Raw genomic sequence first — 21185 nt, forward strand, 5'->3', positions numbered from 1 at the left:
CAATCGATCCACTATTACCCAAATGCTATCATGTTTGCTTGCTGTCAAAGGTAACTTGGTAATAAAGTCCATCGCTATACCTTCCCATTTCCACGTAGGAATTTCTGGTTGTTCGAGCAAACCAGATGGGCGCTGGTGTTCAGCTTTAACTTTAGAACAAGTCAGGCACTTAGCTACGAACACAGCAATATCCTTTTTCATACCGGGCCACCAATAAGTTATGCGCAAATCCTTGTACATCTTATCAGCGCCGGGATGAATAGAATACCGAGATTTGTGCGCTTCACTCAGGATATCAGCGCGAAGATTCTCATCACAAGGGATCCAGATGCGATTGAGATAGCAGAGAATTCCACTCAGATTAGGGACAAAGAGTGCTTCCGCGCCACACGCTAACTCGGCGCGAAGGTTACCATTACTGATGGATGCGCGCTGCGCGTCACGAATGCGCGATTCAAGGTTGCTTTGGATCGGCGCGAAGTGAAGCTGCGTGCGCGGCAAAATACAGTTAAGCTGGCAGGGTTTTCGGCTGAGCGCATCGGCTACCACATTAGCCTTACCAGGATGATACCGGATCTCACAATCGTAATCGCTGATGAGTTCGTTCCATCGGCGTTGCCTCATGTTAAGTTCCTTCTGATCAAAGATATGCTGAAGGCTTTTATGGTCGGTGTAAAGGATACACTTAGTACCATAAAGGTAGTGTCTCCAGATCTTTAAGGCAAAAACAACTGCACCAAGTTCGAGGTCGTGAGTTGTATAATTCTTCTCGTGAACCTTGAGTTGCCTCGATGCGTAAGCGATAACCTTGCCTCGTTGCATAAGAACACAACCGAGACCTTGGTTGGAGGCATCGCAGTACACGACAAAATCATCATTACCCTCAGGTAGTGCAAGAACAGGAGCTTCACACAACAAACGCTTGAGCGTTAGAAAGGCTTCTTCTTGCTTCGAGCCCCAAATATACGGTTTACCTTTGTGCGTCAGAGCTGTTAAAGGCAAAGCGATCTTCGAGAAGTTCGAAATGAAGCGCCGGTAATAACCAGCTAAGCCCAGAAAGGAACGGATCTCAGAAGGAGAGGATGGCGTAATCCAGTTCTTGATTGCTTCAATTTTGGATGGGTCAACATGAATACCCATCTTGTTAACAACATGGCCAAGAAACTGTACTTCATCCGACCAAAATTCACACTTGGAAAGCTTAGCATAGAGCTGCTCGGTTCGGAGCTTTTGCAACACCAACCGAAGATGTTGCTCGTGCTCGGCCTTGGTCTTAGAATACACCAGAACATCATCGATAAACACGATCACGAATTTATCCAAGAAAGGCCTACACACCCGATTCATAAGATCCATGAAAACGGCGGGTGCGTTGGTTAGACCGAAGGACATGACCAAGAATTCAAAATGGCCATAACGAGTTCGAAAAGCAGTCTTGGGAACATCTTCATCGCGGATGCGCAACTGGTGATAGCCAGAGCGGAGATCGATCTTGGAAAAACAAGAGGCACCTTGGAGTTGATCGAAGAGGTCGTCAATACGCGGTAAGGGATACCGGTTCTTAATGGTGAGTTTGTTCAACTCGCGGTAATCGATACACATGCGAAACGAACCATCTTTCTTTTTAACGAACAACACCGGAGCACCCCAGGGCGAAGAGCTAGGGCGAATGAATCCTTTAGCAGTCAACTCTTGAAGTTGGCTTGCCAATTCTTGCATCTCAGCGGGTGCAAGACGATAAGGAGATTTAGCCACGGGGGAAGCGCCAGGGACAAGATCAATACGAAACTCGACTTCACGAGCGGGAGGGATACCAGGAAGATCATCAGGAAAAACTTCAGGGAAATCACGCACAACAGGGATATCGCGAAGCTTCCTTTCTTCAGCAGGATTAACCACATGGGCTAGAAATGCAATACACTTCTTCCGCAAGAGTCTTTGGGCTTCGGCGCAAGACATAAGTTTAAGACCACTGGAGGGTTTTTCGCCGTAGATGTGAAGGTCACCATTTTCTCGAGGAATGCGAATCAACTTCTTGGCGCAATTAACTTCGGCGCGATTCTTCGAGAGCCAGTCCATACCAATAATAACATCAAAGCTTCCAAGAGGCATAGGGATGAGGTCGATCAGAAAATCGTTTTCGTTAAGATTAAGCGTACAATCTTTAATCACCGAGTTAATTAAAACAGTTTCACCGTTAGCCAATTCAACTGAAAAATCTTCTTTTAAATCGCTGCGCGGTCGCGCAAGCTTCTGCTCAAAAGCGCGAGAGATAAAACTTCGATCGGCGCCAGTATCAAAAAGTACAGAAGCATAAAATCCGTTAAGTAAAAATGTACCATTAACTACGTCATTATTCGCTTGCGCTTGGTGCGCGGTTATGTTAAAAGCTCGTCCACGCGTCACTTGGTTCGAAATCTGGTTCACCGGATTCGCTTGTGTGATTTGCACTTGCAGTCTCGGGCACGCGTTCCGGAAATGACTGGGATCACCGCAGTTAAAGCACGATCTGGGTCGTGGGTTTTGGTAGGTTGATTGTGGGTTCTGCGGGTAGACTGGTGGTGTTGGCGCAATTGGATTGGCGAGAAGGACTCTACAGTTCTCAGCAGTGTGACCAGTACGGCCACATCGGTTACAAAGTCGACACGGGGTTTGGGTTGGGTGGTGAAATCTACAGGTTGGGCAAAAGGGATGGTTTCCTGTGTAAGGTTTCTTAGGAGGCGGGGCAGGGAGTGCTGGATTGGTTAGGGCATAGTTGTGAACTACAGGGGGAGTTGGGTAGGCTGACAGAGGGTTAGGCGCGTAAACTGGGGGTTGGTATGCGGGTTGCTGGACAATGGGCGGGTTGGTAAGCGCATAGGCCTTGCGCCTGCGCTTGAGGTTGTTACGGTTTGAGGGTTCAGGTTTGGTTTCTGCGGGTTCAGGGGCAGTTTTGGTGGTTTTGGTCTTCTCAGTTCCCCGCAGGAACAGGGTTCCTGCTCTGACATGGTTGTCGCTGAGCACAGCGGCCAACTCAATGGCGTCAGAGAGGGTAACTGGGTTTCTGGCCCATACAGAATCTTGAATTTCCATGGGGAGACCCCCAAGGAATTTCTCGATTGCTCGGCGTGAAGGGGTAACAAGGTGAGGGACCAGTAAGCTTAGCTCGTGGAAGCGCGTCGCGTACTCGCGCGCTTCACCGCTGTATTGCTTCAAGTTCCAGAATTCTTCCTCCAGGCGCTTAACTTCGTTGGGAGGGCAGAATTCTCGCGTAAGAATTTCCTTGAATTCCTCCCATGTCATGCTAGAAGCAGCCTCTGCGCCACGCGCATGAGCTACTCCATTCCACCATGTAAGCGCTCTGGATTCCAGGACACTGGAAGCATATAGGGTTCGTCTTTCTGAGGGGCATCGGGTATGGAGGAAAGTGTTTTCAATCTTCTCAAGCCATTGGAGCATCACGGTGGCTCCTTCAAGACCTGTGAACTTCGGAGGGTTACCCGCATTAAAGGACTTAATGTTATAACTGGTGGTGTTGGTATTGTTTTGGCTCAAAGCTTGGGCTATTGCGGCGGCCATTTCCTGGGAACGTTGCTGTCTACGCATGCGCGAGGCTTCTCTTCTCTGAAATCGGCGAGATAGCGGAGGCATTCTATAAAAATTTTAATTTTAGTTAATATCTTGGTTTTAGCGCAAAGTATAACCTCGAAAAGCTTGGTTTCACGGAGTCAGTTACTGTCCAAAGTTAAAGTAAAATAAATGACCCTAAATGCAGACTTAATAAAGGTAACAAATTCGAATCAAGAATCGACAATTCATGTATCACCATGACTTTCCGAATTCCCAATTTAAAATATACGAGCAAACAAGTATTGGAGAATGACGATTCATGTATCACCATGACTTTTCAATCTTCAATATAAAATATACAAGAAAATGAGTATGGGAGGTTGACAATTCATGTATCACCATGACTTTTCAAGTCTCCAACCTCAGAACATAATCGTAAATGGAAATTGAAAATCAACTATTCATGTATCACCATGACTTTTCGGATTTTCAAACCCAGCAAACGAATATGCAAGAAAAAATCAATAAAAATCGAAATTCAGCAAAAGTCGAAATATCGCGAAATAAAATCATATACTGCGCAAGCGCGAGCATATTCATAAATAACGAGTAATTAACAATAAGCGCGCAAACATGAGATTTCTCTCATGCGCGAGAAGGGACTCTTAGGTATTCTAGGCCGTTACGTCTAACCACCTATCCTAAAGTCAACGAGCTCTGATACCAATCTGTAACACCCCGACCAAAGGCGGATTATACATCGGGGCGCCACATATTGTTTCATTACTCGTGACACTATTGGTGTCAATATTTATTAATACACATTTTATCGCGCACGCGCAGCGGGGAAAATAAAGAACATAAATCAAACATAAATCAATATATTATAAATTATAACATTCAAACAACATTAACTTGTCTTGATACATTTTAATTCTAGGTCCAAAAGTAAAAACGTCCTACGTGTCCACAAGCTCCAAAACAGCTACTGCAAACCTGAACATGTGTTAAAATAAACGTCAAACACTTGCGTGTTGGTGAGAAATCAAGTTTAATACAATACATAGATAACAATAAATCTGCGCGCAACATGTGTATGTCTGGTTTTCAACAAGGGTGTAATCTGATCGGGACCAACTCTAAGAGACAAGACTGCCAGTGCTCACAATTGAGCTCACAAACAAGACTAACTGTGCATGTGTATACAAAAGAGAAAATCATAAACGATAGTTCTCCCGTGTTCATCTAATGGTACCATGAAAACTGCGGAATAGACCGTCAATACGGTTAATGATCCACACATACAAATAAACAGCCAAGTCTACGTCCTCAACACATGGGATACTGCGCGACTAAAGTTCATAAACAGTTTAAGACTCAAGTTTTGTATGAACACATGAACATCCCAAAGCATTTAAAATAAAAAGGGATTAGATACGAGATAACTCACTTGATAAACGATGCGGTGAAAGATATGCAAGAATCAACTCTTAAACAAGCAAAGTTAACCTATAATTAAGATTATTGTTTTAATGATCTGTTTTAAGTCTAGATAATAAGTTAGCATAATTAATAAGTAAATTATTATATAATATATATATATTACCGGAAAAGCAGGGAAGAACAGGGAGGAAGACGGAGGCAAGAGAGGAGACGGCAGGAGGACAACGGCAGAGAGCAAAAAGGGAGGAAGAGATAATAAGAGAGATTAAGTGTTTGTGTGTGATGTGTTATGAAAATATTATTATTATTTATAGGAAAACCCTAGGAGACATAAACCCTAGAAAAAGGGGAAAAGATTTCAAAAAGTAAAAGAAAAGATATCAACGGTAAAAAGTTCTGAAAAGTAAAGATATCAAAAGATATGGCAGCTGCAGAGGGCAAGATAAAGCTGACAGCGAACAGTAAAAAGGCATGGGCAGGTCAGATAAAGGTACTGGTCAAGCATGGCAAAAGCAGATCTCAAAAGATAATGTCAGTCACTTTATCTGCCAACCAATGGGGTTGGTGCGCATGCTGCGCCGAAAGCAACTTTTCAGACATAAAGCAGATTAGGTCAACAGCTCAAAAGATAAGACAACACAACAGCAACGGCTAGATTAAACAGAAGAAAACTCAAAGGGTTAAGCGCGAGAAGGCTTAGGCGCGAAGGCAGACACAGAAGGTCAAGAGAGCGCGAGCGCGAAGGCAGACAGAAACAACCTTAACGCGTCGCGGGAAGAACTACATTTCTAAGCGCGTCGCGGGAAGAATCACATTCCTTAGCGCGCCGCGGGAGGAACTAGAATTCCTAGCGCGCCGCGGGAAGAACTATAATTCTTCGCGCGTCGAGGGAAGAACTACGATTCTTAGCGCGCTGCGAGAAGAATTACAAATCCTTAGCGCGCTGCGAGAAGAGTTCGTCTCGCGAATCGCTGAAACAGGTAGTCTTCACGCAGGATTCCTTGTAAGGGGTCTGGCGTGTGGAGCTGCGCAGACAACCTTAGGCGGGAAGGAACAAAGGACAAGCAAAGAGTTAGAAGAAAAAGAGGGAAACAAGGCGTAAGGGCGGGACGGCGACAAGAGGGAAAAGAAGGCGGAAAGAGAGAAGGAGAGGGACGGAAAGGAAAATATATATATATTATTATTAAAAGTAAAATATAAGTATAAATAAATATTAAATCATAAAAGAAAGAGATCGGATCAGAGAAACGGGTACCTGGGTCGGGTCGGATCAGGGCAGATGTCACAAATGACACAAGAACCTGGTCCTAAATGTTGATGAACCCAACCAGAAAAGTGATGCAAAATTCAATAATCAAGAACACAAACTGTTTAAATATCAATTGGCAAAGTAAACAAGATTAAATAAGAAAACTCAATCAAGTTCATAATCAATTAAGTATGAAGAATCTAATCATAGTCAATTACACAAAACCCTACACCTGAAGTGGTCACAAGTGGTTTAGCCTTGCATCTTGATCTTGAATAGCTTCATTGTTTGTTGCAAGGATGATAACATGGATGATTATGATGATCCATGTTATCTACATATGAACTACTCGTATGAACTACTCGTATGAACTAGACACGAAGAGTTAACTACATATGAACTACTCGTATGCGTAATGTTTACCATGTAAACTTATCGAGACGAGTTAATTACCTATAAAATACTCGTATAATGAAGTAAAGTAGTCGTTGACCAATATCTACTCGTAACGACTAGTTGACCAAACAAACTAACCATTCCGGTTAGTGTGTTGTAAAACAAACCAGTTAGATGCATTTGGTAATCAAACTCATCGTCGTGGTTAGTTTGATAAACTACTCGTGACTCTTAAGGTTTTAGAATCTGCTCGTCGCGACTAAATGATATCTTATTTACTCGTGGGCGTTGATTTCGAGGCTTTAAACTTATTTAATCTTTACGAGTAGATGATTAGTGAAACTGGTCGTTACGGTTAGTTTATAGACACGTGGCAAGTTTTAATTGGTTATACAAACTACTCGTGGGTAATCATAAACTATTCGTCACGACTAGTTTATAATACATATTTTGGGAATTTGTTAGAAATGACACATAAAACTTGAAAAACGTATTCATAAACGCCTATATTGAGAATTTTCTCAAAAATAAAATACATAAGTTAACTTATTATTATAATATACTATTTAGAGTTAAAAAATTATATTTAGAATTCAAGTTAAAACATTCTAAATGAAAATACTTTGGTGATATTGACTACTTCTTCATATTTGATGATATTGACTACTCTTAGACCTACACTATAGACATGTTAAGTTGTTAACTTTCGCTTTCACCTGAGCTATTCGTACAAACTGAAAATAATAAGGGAATCTTGAAAGAAGCTTTTACATTTTTCTTCTTTTACCTAGACTAATCCCATTTACAAACTAACCAAACTCAATTTTTATTATAAAATTAATTTATCTCTATTCCACTTATCCAATTCAATTAAATTCTAACTTTTCACATTCATTAGCAACAGAACCTTTATTATATTTTATTCAATAAATATAAATTACAATTATTTCTCTAAATGGCTAGAAATATAAAAAATAATAGATTTATATTAAAAAAAACTATATTAATCATGCGTATTTGCTTAAGTAATGTTAACTTTTTATTAAAAAATATTTTTTTTGAAATAACTCATTTTTTAATAAAATTTATAAATGTACACTAAAAAAAACTGAACAATACTATGTTTCTAGATTTTTATTAAAAACATAATTATTAAAAGTTATTAGCAAAACTCAATATTAGACATAAAACTCATATGGTGACATGTGACACCAATATGGATTGCAAACTAGTTTGTTTTAGCAAACTAGTTTGCCATTGTTTCAAGGGTTTTTAATATTGTTTTTTTATTCAAAATAGTATGACAAACCAATGATGCTTTGCCATGAAAGTAGTCTTAAGTTACCAAATTTTATTTTATTTTTAACAGGAAAATATTATTTACATGTGTCTAGTTTTAAACACCTAACCTCTAATTTGTTATTAAATCACATTTGCTACATCACCCAATTGTCATTGCAACTAATTAAGTGAAGAGTAAAATCGCTAGTAAAATAAGTAAAGAGTAAACTGCTTGTAAAATAAAAAACATAAGTTAAATTATTATTATTATGCTACTATTTAGTGTTAACAACTTTATGTTTAAATTCATGTTAAAACTTATAACACTTTAAAAGAAAAGTCTTTGGTGATATACTAGTCTTAGTTATATTAAGTTTCACTTTCATATGAACTATTCGTACAAACTAGAAAAGAAAATGAAAAAAACAAAAGCAAAACAAAAAAAACAAACCCAATAACAACCGTTTACACTTTTTTTCTTTTACTTAAGCTACCAAGCTTTATTACAACTAATTATCAACTAAGATTTTTTAGAGTCATTTATAAAATGCCATTTAAAGTAAGCATCTAAAAATACCAACATTAGATTTTAATATATATTAATATAACTAATATAAAACATAAAATAGTACTAAATATTTAATCATATAAAAACAAACCACCACCCCAAATTTTACCAAACACCACAAATCTTAACATCTTATCCAAACACCCTCATCTTCTCCATCAACAACCCCCCCCCCCCCCCCCCCCCCTCACCCACCTCACTCTCTCTCTCTACACATAACACATTAACACCTATCTATTGCACGAGAAGTTTACCGCCGGGCGGCACCAACACGCCTGGGGCGGTGTTCACCGCGGCGCCGCTAGCCACGTCAGATGTTGGACGGCAAATCGAAGGCCACACCTGATAGTCGGCGGCCGTGGATCTTTAACTCTGAAACATGGGTGAGTCCACAAGTCTTAAACTCAACATTAAATCTGTTTTTCATATGTTTTAGTTATGTTTTTGGCTTTTGCTTTGATTTACTTCTGTTTGTGTTCGAAAAAATAAAACATGTAATGTTATAAACTCAACATAGTCTATTTGCCGATTCAACAGCTAGGGCTGTAATTTACTTCTGTTTGTGCTCAAACTCGAACTTAAACGAGCTGGCGCGAGCACGGCTCGTTTACTTTATCGACCTAAAAATTCAAGCTTGAGCTCGGCTAGTTTAAAGCTTGAGCTGAGCTCATTACTTTTTAATATATTTTTTAACATTATTTTACATAAAATTATTTAAACTAGAGAATTTATAACATTGTATATTTTATTTTTGATTTTTACAGTGTTTTAAAGATCTAGTGGTATAATATATGTATTATTTTTATTTTCTTATTGTTGGCCTAAGCGGATCAAACAATCGAATCAAACGAACTTATCAAATAAACGAAAACGCGATATTGGGTGACAACCCACGACTCTTTACATATAATCAAACGAACATACCAAACGAACTTCACGAACTTATCAAACGAACATGGAGATGAGACTCCTAACTCTCTCTTAACTCTCTCTCAACTCACTAATAAAACTAATAAATTAGACCCTATTTATAGACCTACTAAACTTTTTATCCAAGACAACCTCAAATTCCTCTCCAAGACAAACATTTCCTAAACCTATTATAATTCAAATACCTAAATTAAAACATAATTAAATAAACCCTTAACTTTATTACCAATTCAAGATTAATCATTTATTCACCCCCTTAATCTTGAATTTGTACCACCAAGGTCTTGAATCCCGCATAACACTCTCAACCCTTCACTTTTAATCATTGATTCATCTTTAACCTTTTCAGTTGTTTGTAACAAACTTGTTTAACAAGTTCTTCACGCTCGTCGTTCAAACCATCCACATTGATCTCACATACCACTTTATTCTCCACGTTCTTCTTTCTCACTTTTCTTTTCTTTATTTGCTCATCAAAACTTGCAGATGGGCTATTCATTCCTTCTTTATCAGACCCTACTAGGCCTTCCATTCTAACAATTCTTATCAACCTTTTATTCGGTTCTGACTTTTCATCAACAAATGCTCGATTGTTGACTTTCACACACACTTCTAAATATACAGACTTGTTAGCTGCACCATTCCTTTCATTCAATTCCATAACCTTTCTCTCATCATCATCACTAGCAGATTTCTTGCTTCCTTTCTGCTCACTTATCTTATCAATTTTCTCATCTTCAAGGTTGTTTGAGTCATAAAAACATACCTTAAAATTCTCCGTCTTCTCTTCTTCTTCTGAATAAATTCTTTCTTTTTCTTCATTCAACATTTCTTTACCTTCACTTCTCAAAACAGCTTGCGAAGCTTCTTCTATCTCTGTAGCTTCCAAAGCATCTTTCTTACGTGCTTGTTCTTCTTGAACAATAGCATTCAGTCTTTCCTTCTCAACGATCTTATCCAATCTTTCTTTCTCAGCGGCTTCTTGAGCTGCTTTTTCATCGTCTTCTTTTCGTACATAATCAATTCCAAGAAATTGAATCTTCAAAACACGTATTGCTTCCTTAGCATTCATGAGTATGCCAACTTGTATCAAGATGTCTTCCGGTAGGGTTTGACATATGCACCCTAACGTTGTATACATCTTCCTTTCATCTACAGCTACGCCGACTGTAGGTTCAATAACATCCCAAAAGCCATACTCTTTCAAAAATCCCTCCATCTTGGTCGACCATACTTTGTAGTTCGATTTCGTCATTGCTGGAAGTCCTCCAATCATCATCGTTTCTTTCCTATCTTTACTTTCTTCTCCGGTTTGTTATTTCAGTTGGAATTGATTCCCGATCCCGAAACCAATCTCTAATAAATAACCAAACACAACAAACTTTCCTTTTCTTATTTCATCAAGAATCTTGATTTCCTACTTACCAAAAACAATCTTATGAAACTGATTCCTTCATCTTGGTCTCAGTTTCTTGAACTTGATACAATCTTACCGTCACCTCTTTCTTCTGATTTATAACAAGCGGTCACTTTTGACCCAAGCAAGTAACCAAGTTGTTTAACATTCCTTCTCGTTTATCGATTAACAATAACACCTCAAAAGAGGTTTGTGGCTGCCTGCTAATTTTCCTCAACAACCCAATAAACAAAACAAAAATAATAAATAAATACTTCTGTTCTTTATTCGTTAGGTTCGTAAAGATTCACAAAAAAATAATTGTTTTGACTTTTTGAGGTGCGTGGAGGAAAATAAAGTTTTGCAAAATACTTTATATAAACCTTTTCGAACGACAATCTTCCAAAAATAACTGTCGAAAAAGGAATTATGATATTACACCAAACTTGGCTTCTAAAAATATTTCCGGCTTCTGGGCGACTATAACCAGTAACCACCAACAAACCAAACTCTAACCCTCTTCAATCTTCGAACGGGATAACCGAACCTTTGCGAAACGTTTCGGTGGAAGAACCGTGTGTTCAACGAGCCTAAGTTCTGATACCAATTGTTGGCTCAGGCGGATCAAACAATCGAATAAAACGAACTTATCAAATAAACGAACACACGATATTGGGTGACAACCCACGACTCTTTACATATAATCAAACGAACATACCAAACGAACTTCACAAACTTATCAAACTAACATGGAGATGAGACTCCTAACTCTCTCTTAACTCTCTCTCAACTCACTAATAATAATAATAAACTAGACCCTATTTATAGACCTACTAAACTTCTTATCCAAGACAACCCATCTTCCTCTCCAAGACAAACCTTTCCTAAACCTATTATAATTCAAATACCTAAATTAAAACATAATTAAATAAACCCTTAACTTTATTACCAATTCAAGATTAATCCTTCACTTATTTTGCTATGCTATAATTATTATTATATGTTATAACTTAGGATTTAATTCAAACTGGTCGAGCTAACGAGCTGAGCTAAGCTGGCTCGTTTGGATCCGAGCTTTCTTTTCGAACAAGTTTTGCGGGCCATGAACTTTAAAGAAAATCCTAGATTCATTTGTTCAATTATCAGGAATATAATGTTTTTAACAATTGCTTTTATTTACCATGTTCATTCTTAAAGTTGTTTTTCCTCAATTTGTTTCTAATTTTGCTTTTGATAATAATGGTTAATTTTGCTTTGAGAATAATGGTTTCATTTGGTTACATACGGTTTAAGTATGATAAAAGGGAATTTTCTTAAAAAAAATAGGGTTTATTTGAAATTTCTAATCATTTTTGGGGCTGACTTTATTTTTCAATCGTAAGTAGGGTAATAGTTTTTACTTTTTAGTATTGGCAAATAAGTAATTTGGGTTTGGGTGTGTTAGAGAACGTAAGAGTAATGTCAAATCAGAAACTCTTATTTGATAGTGACAGATAAGATGTATCCAATGCAATTTGTCATTAATGGTGGCGAATAAACCTCGTATCATTTTATATTGGCGAATAAAGGCTAGTTTATTCTTTAAACAAACTTTTAGTCGTGTGTTAAATTATTTTTTTAACATACATAATTAACTTAAAAGGTTTCCCAAAATTTAGTATAACAACATCTAAACATGGCATAGTTAAATACCCGAATACTTAGTAGAACAAAATCTAAACATGGCAGGATAAAACACGGTAAATATCAATAGTTGGCGATTAAGACTAACACAAAACTCGATCATGAACAACATGCCATCTATATAATTCGTTACCCATCCGACGTCGGTACTTAGCACACGCCTCTTCAGCATTGTTTTGAATCGACAAGGGCTTATCTTTAACCAATATTTCCATCATCAGACAAACATGCACACCGACCCTAGCAATGTTATCATTGTCTTGGTGCACACATCTTCACTTAAACCGTCATGCATTTATTTTCTCTTTAGAGTGTTCGAAGTGTCGCTAGTAACATACGACTAAAAAATTATTTGTTAAACTAGCCCTTATTCGTCGATATAAAATAATATTTAGGCTTATTCGTCACTATCAATGGCAAATAGCATTGGTTACGTGTTATTCGCCAAAATCAAAAGCAATTAAGCTTATTCGCCAATATTAAGGGGGGGTGTTTGGGATTCTGTATTTTACCGCCTTATAACTTTTTAATAAGTTACAAAGTGAGTAACTTACTAACTTTACACTCTCACATCAAAAGCAATCCCAAACACCTTATTCTTTTTCAAAAAGTTAATAAGTTATAAGTTGGTGAAAATAAGCAATCTCAAACACCCCTAAGTGCAAATAAGAGTTTATGATTTGACACCCTCTTGCATTCTCTGACACCCCTCTTACACACCTAAACCCAATTGCTTATTCGCCAATATTAAAAACTATTACCCTACATGTGGTTAAAAAAATAATGTCAACCCCTTAAGTGGATTGAAATGTCAAATAAACCCTATTTTTAAAAAAAATCGTTAAAAGGTTTTATTTGATTTATTTATTTCGTTACACGTGTATAAATTCATATAAAAATGGTTTTATTTGGATTATATGGTTGAAAATTGAAAACCGAAGTAGAATCTTTTTCGGTTTTGTTTTAACTATACTAAATTTGTTTCGATTATCTAGTTTCATTAAAATGAAAACGAGAAAATCCAATCAAAATGAACCAAATAAAATGAATAACCCATAAACCAAACCAAGTTAATCTAACTAGACATATCTAAACTGGCAGATGACGTTAGATCTAAACTGGCAAGAGATTTTTGGAAAAGTAAATGGAGAAAATTGACGGAAAACTACCTGGAATTTGGTTGCTGAAGTTAGAACAACATGAGCTCTGATATTATGTAAAGCTCATTGATTTCATATTAGGCTATTCTTATATTCATAAGTAATACTTGAATACAAAGCCAAACCAACAAAAACTAACAAATATTTATAATCTTAACAAATAATAGTTCTATAAGAACATTCATACTTGGTATGCCTAGAAATTTCAACAATATTTATGGGTCTTTGCTTGAATCCATACAAATCCTACCAAACTTAATCCTTTAAGAAAGTTAGCGAGGACACCCCACGTGGATTAAGTACAACTACAGCTTTTGGACACAAACTCCACGAGCGAAAACTGGACACAACGAACCTCGTCGGACTTATAGTCCGAGTAAACGACTCTACACTCCAGCCGACATTATCAACACTCACATTGGGTATGTCGTAACTACTACTATTATTATTTGTATGTGTGTGTTATAACAGAATTGCCTTCTGAAAACTACTCATATAAAAAACACATCCACCAAGGTCTCGTAGTGTTTGTTTATAACATCGACAACCACTGTCTTCATGGAATTTTTGAGGCGACGGGTCCTTTTAGCATCGACACTCGCACCACAATCATTTAGGTATTGTTTTATATGTTTTACGAAAGGCATGTATTATTTAAACATTTAAAAACGTCTAAAAAAGAGGTATTTGTTTAAAAGTCTAAAAAAAATGTGACTATTTAGGGGTCATAATAGGGGTGTTCTTTGGGTAAATTTTCTCGGGTTTCGTGTTATTTAGGTTTGAGCTCAAAGGATATTTACCTAAGAACCGATCCAATGAAAATCGGTTGTTCGGGTTTCGGGTTGAACATGTCGGGTAAGTTTGGGTCAAACATGTAATATATAAAAAATATTCACCTAACGGTCTTGGATTTATTTGAACAACCAAATTTTGTATATGCAATTTTTTTTAAAACATACCAAACAATCAACAAATTCGGTTACTCATTTATGAAATACGTAAATACTTTATAACTAACACCAATTTCAGTTGGAGAAAAAACTCATGTTAGTTGTGTGTATTTAAAAGTAAACTTGGAAATTGACTAATAAATTCTGAAAGTGGACATTTGTGAGAAATAAAAAAGAAAATATGGACACTTTTAATGGGACGGAAAGAATATAAATTGTTTCTTAATTATAAATAATTTTTTAATCAAATATTATTTTTTAGTATATTATTATTTTATTAGATTTTCGTATCAAATATTTGATGAGATAATTTTTTTAATATAACGAGATGTTGTAACTTGTTAAAGGGCTATCTGGGTTTAGTGAGACACATATCTGTAAATGAGAACCATGCAATTTGGTGACTTGAGAGAATTTAAAGAGGTTTCGTTTATTTATATTTAAGATTAAGATTAATTAAATAAGGGCTAGATCTTTGTTAGATTTTAACGCTTTCGGTAAAGTTATTAATCAACCCAAGTTATACATAAACACACTTTTTTACACATGTTTCAACGTCAACTAATAAAATAGGCTGCACAAACCTTGATTTAAAAATTTTAAGCTAAATTTGATTTTGGATATTAAGAGAATCGAAAAAATAACTAAATAAACTAAACCAATTAGCTGGAAGCCGATTGATTAATTTGGTTGAGGCTACTAACCGAATAGTGCACACCGATAATTTTTATTACTATTATTATTATTATTATTATTATTATTATCAATTTCCATGGACTTATTATTTGTGTTTGTTGTAAACAGGATTACCTCAAGATGACTACTCCTACAAACACTACCACATTGACCGAGGTCTCGTGGTGTTGTCTATAATTTCAACGACCAATATCTTCAATGGATTTTTGAGGCGACGGGTCCTGCTAGTTTTAACACTTCCATCGGAACTAATCTGGTATTATTTTATATATAACTTACCCTTGAGTCTTTAAACATTTAAAAAGGAAGTATTTGTTTAAAAGTCTAAAAAAAGTGTGTGACCATTTAGGGGTCATAGCAGGGGTGTTCTTCGGGTAAATTTTCTCGGGTTTCGGGTAATTTAGGTTTGAGCTCAAAGGATATTTACCTAAGAACCGATCCAATGAAAATCGGTTGTTCGGGTTTCGGGTTGAACATGTCGGGTAAGTTTGGGTCAAACATGTAATATATAAAAAATATTCACCTAACGGTCTTGGATTTATTTGAACAACCAAATTTTGTATATGCAATTTTTTTTAAAACATACCAAACAATCAACAAATTCGGTTACTCATTTATGAAATATGTAAACAAAATATTGCAATTACAAAGACTACATGGAAGAACATGAGGTCCTTTTTCTTCTTTTTATTGATAACTAGTTTTTATATCCCGTATTACATGGTTGTTTTAAATTATTCGTTTCTAATATTTATATATTTTTTAGGATTTTAATTTATGTTATTGTATAGAATTTAATAATATACTTAGGATTTGATGAAGAAAGGGTTACACAATTAAATAAGATGTTATAACTCGGTTTAAAAGTTATCTGGGTTTGGTGAGATACATGACCTGTTTTTTTTAACTATTTTCTCCGTCCAATTATAAGTGTCATGGTTTAAAAAACATAAAGTTTTAGGTAGACTGAATGGTTACTTTTTTTGCTTACCAAATGACAATAATGTCATTGAAAATTGGGTCCATCAATATTGTTTATTAATGTTAGTTGTGTGTGTTTAAATGTAAACTTTGAAATTGACTAATAAATTCTGAAAGTGAATTTTTGGGACAAATAAAAAAAGAAATATGTACACTTTTAATGGGACGGAGAGAGTATAAAGTTGTTTCTTAATTATAAATAATTTTTTAATAAGATATTAATTTTTAGTATATTATTATTTTATTGGATTTTCATATCAAATATTTGATGATATTATATTTTAATATAACGAGATGTTGTAACCCATTTAAGGGTTATCTGGGTTTGGTGAGACACATACCTGTAAATGCATGAGAAACAAACAATTTGGTGGTTTGAGAGAATTTAGAGATGTTTCGTTCACACACACACACACACACACACATATATATATATATATATATATATATGATTAAGATTAATTAAATAAGGGCTAGATCTTTGATGTTATAATTAAATTATTTAAAAATGGCTTGACGTTTGAAAATCTTTCATCAGACTAATATTGAAGTGAGGGAGATATGCTAGCCATTGTCTATAGTTACAACTTAAAAACTGATGGAAATACTTCAGTCGACACAACATAGATTAGTTGGATGTTCAACATACGAGGAACCTTATTTCCTTTTTTAAAGAGCTACCCGGTGTAGTGTACAGGGAAATTTTCAAATATTGTATTAGCCTTTGCTGGAAAATCCTAAATCTACTTAAAGCAATGATAGTGAGAGAGATCTTTACTGGAAAAAATGACACTTCATGATGCAAAAGGTAAAGCAAAACTGACTGCGCATGAAGATGAACAAGGGAGGGAGGGAGGACGGACTGCTGGTCCAGACCCTCTTCTTCAAATGGCGAAGGAGATGCAAGCATAGTGTTGATGATGATTTCACGCAAGTTTCAATAATGAAAACGCTCAAGGACTGACTGACTCACTCACACGTTCGGAATCCGAACGTTTCACTGTAAATAGTGGAACCGCTTTGGTCCTTTATTGGTTAATGTACTCCTTTGATCCTAAATTTCTTGATAATCATATATTAGTTGCTATCAATCTTAGTTGAATTCAAGTCGGTTAGCTTGTTATGTTCTAAGGGAATATTTCTTGTTATGATTTACCATGGATATTGATTATGTTTTGGGATCGGGTCTCGTGATTGAGTTGCATTTTTAATTGAAAAATAGACAGAATTACAGAAATTGCCATTTATGTTCGTATTCAATTTCATTCACTGTTCTTTATTTTAAAAATTGATTTGTTTTTATACTTTATGTTTAAAAATCCAACGATGTTTGTCCTTTGATATTAAAATATACGTGTTATATTCATCTTTTGGTATTTTGGTTGGTTGTAAATGTGTATTCAGTTAGAGGCTTTTCTCTTTTATTTAAGCTACCAACCTTAATTGCAACTAATTATCTGCTAAGATTTTTGTGGGTCAATTACAAAAACCCATCAAGGTAAGCATCAAAACATATGACCGCCCAAAGGGTCAATAGACTCCCTTGACTCACTTGTAGTTTTGCCCCTGCTCTTAATAAAACATGAAATATTCTAAATAGGTACCGAGTATTGAAATACCCGTATATGTAAGTACCGAATTCCCAAATCTTACCTTTACCCGGTCAAATACCCGAAATCATTTTCTACCTGACCCGATTTTTAATTTTATTGACCATTAAAAATCCTACACATCTAACCCAAATAACCCACTTTAGTTTTTATTTTTACATGACTCCAACACATGAGCCCAAAACGTCCACCACTCAACCCCTTTATTTAGATATTGACTACCCTATATATACACATAGGGTATGTTTGGTAAAACTAGCTGGTGGTTGTTAGCTAAAAGCTGGAAGCTGATGGCTGGAAACTGGAAACTGGTAGCTATTAGCTGTAACTTTTTAAATATTTTTAGATGTTTGGCAGAGTAGCAGAAACTTTTAATAAAACTTGTTGGGTATCCACGTGGTGCGGCGGAATGGTGTAACATCCTACTTTCAGTTATTATAATAAAAATAAATTTCGTTATTTCATACTGGGTCGTTATAGGTTTAGATACATAGAATACGAGTTGGGCCAGTGCTGGGTAAATGAATATGGGTTATGGACTTGGGTTAGGAAAGAAAGAAGGAAAGACCATGGGCTTAAGCCCATGATCCATAAATATATAAACCCTTAATATCCATTTAATCCCCATTCACACATATTCCATACACCACCCAAAACACACACTTAAGATTTCTCTCTAGTTCTTCCTTATCTCTATCCGAAATCAAGAAGGAAACCGAGCACCGATCCGAGGTAACGATAGTTTAATATTGTATGAGCTTAACCCGTTAGATAAAGTTGCGAAACAACGAGCCGACACCGTTAAACCGTTTAAATCACGAGATCCGGGTGGAATCGGGTATAAACCGAACCTATGATGAGCTTAGGGATCACCCTAGCTCAGATCCTTGATCGAACGGGGCGAAAAACGGTGAAAAACGAGTTAAGAATCGTTTTTCCGGTGAGTTCGCGTTTTTCCGGCGGCTTTCCGGCAATGACGGCGCCGGAAAGGCGGCGCCGGAAAAGTAATACGAGGTTAAGGGTAAGTCAGGGAATGTTCTGACATTCCCTGACCTAACCCTAGTTCGCTAACGGGAATTTAGCGAATTAAGGGTGATTCGTTAAGTAGATTCGCTGAGGAAAGATAACGAACTAGCCTTAGTTCGTGTCCTGATTCGTTAAGTAGATTCGCTGAGGAAAGATAAAGAACTAGCCTTAGTTCGTGTCCTGATTCGTTAAGGAAAAGATAACGAATTAACCCCCCCCCCATTTCGTTATAGCCATTCGTTAAAGGAGATAACGAATTAAAAGGTCCAATTCGTTACTTGAACTGATTCGCTATGTGGACTGGTTCGTACAAGGACGGATTCGTCAGAGGTCCAGTTCGTTAGAGGGTTCAGTTCGTTACAAATGACCAGTTCGCTAAGATAAGTCAATTCGTTAAAGACTGAATAACGAACTAGAAAGTTTAATAAAATGACAGAACAGTCCCTGGACTTAGAAAAAGAATGAATTAATTACAATTCATCCCTTGAACTTTTAAGTAACATATTATTCAATGATTCAAAATGCTAATGGAAAATGTGTTAAGACAGTTAATGGAAATAAAATTTTTCCAAGCTGACCTGGTAGCTCGACCCTAGCCAGGGGCTCTGCCCCTTGGACCCTGCTAGGGTCTGCCGCCCCTAGACCCCGCTGCCAGGGGCGCTGCCCCCAGACCCCCGTTCGTTGTGGGTTATATAAAAATAGATATACAACATGAGTAGTAGTAGTTAATTGATACATGTAAATATTATACAGTTAGCCTGCACAGCTCAAGAAGGGAATAACGATTAACGGAGAGCGTAACAGGATTCAGGTGAGTTTCTAGCCCTATTTATGTGTTATGTTTTTGGGGCTGTGTGCATACTCAATATGTTTGTTAATACGCTTATCCTAAGAGATAAGTGTATTTCTTATGTGAATAATGTGAAATGTATGAATGATTGCTTGATGGTACGTGAACGATCTTCGGATATTGCACGTACTATCGGGTTGTAACGCTATGTATGAGGTAAGTATGATATGTATGTTTATATGTATGAACGTGATAAAGTTAATAAAAGAAGGAAATGATGGCTGTATGGTTGTATGGTTACGAAAAGGGTACCGAGCCCTAATAATGCTCGAGGTATGATGTATGGTTGTATGGTAACGAAGAGGGAATCGAACCCTACTAATATTCGAGAACTAGGGAACCGAACCCTACTAATATTCGAGGAAAGAGGGTACCGAGCCCTAATAATACTCGAGGAAAGAGGGTACCGAACCCTAATAATACTCGAGGAAGGAGGGTACCGAGCCCTAATAATACTCGAGGAAGGAGGTACCGAGCCCTAATAATACTCGAGGAATGTAGGGCGTAATGCTCTTTATAACGTAAGATATGAAAGTAAGTTAATATAAAAGAAAGTATGAAAGTATGAAAGTATGAATGAAAAAATATAAGTTTATGTGTATTGTATAATGTATGATTAACTAGAACTCACTCAGCGTAGCTGACTTTTAGTATGCACGCAGGTGAGTAGGATGAGGCAGCTCGCTTAAGGAGACACGTGGCATTGAATAAGAGGCTGGCATCGGAAGACTCAAGACGTTTAAGTTTAATGTTTTGTTTATTTTGAAAGACAAGATGATGTTTTAAGACAAGATGTGTTTTGTTATGAAATGTTTTATGAAAGCTTTTATATTCCGCGAATGTTTTAATTAACTCTGATATTTAGAACTGCGTTTATGAGTAAATCCAACAGGAAAGTTGGGCTACCGGTAACGGGGCCTTACAAGTTGGTATCAGAGCAAAGTTCGAGAGATTTAAGCATCCTACATGCTTAGACTCGAATAGAGAATGGGATTTAAGTAAGAAAAGAAAGAAGATGCCAGTTCAAGAATGTCATGTGTCGCTCAAGCAAGATCAGTAAAGGTAAAGTGTATGATTAAATGATATATGTTAATGAGAAAGAAAAGAATATGTGAATGATAGGGATAGGATTAATTGATCATCTTGATTGACTAACTGTTTAAGTAGAACCAGCACAAATAGACTCATAAAGGGGAGTGTATAGGACACGGAAAGTAACGTGATCAGCTAATCACAGTTGGCCACTGTTATTACCTGTTAGCCTTACTATCCTTGTACTAAATAGTTCCTTGAGTGATGATGTTTGTGTTTTCCCTTTTAGAATACGATGGCTGGAGCTGGAGACATTGCTGGAGCTGGAGGTCGCACTGGACGACGCGGCAGGCCTCGTCGTGTCCAGCAACCTTCGGTTGAGACA

This window comes from Bidens hawaiensis, unplaced genomic scaffold, assembly GCF_021521415.1.
Source record: "Bidens hawaiensis isolate Kalapana, Puna unplaced genomic scaffold, B.hawaiensis_p1.1 tig00009196_1, whole genome shotgun sequence".
NCBI lineage: Eukaryota > Viridiplantae > Streptophyta > Magnoliopsida > Asterales > Asteraceae > Bidens > Bidens hawaiensis.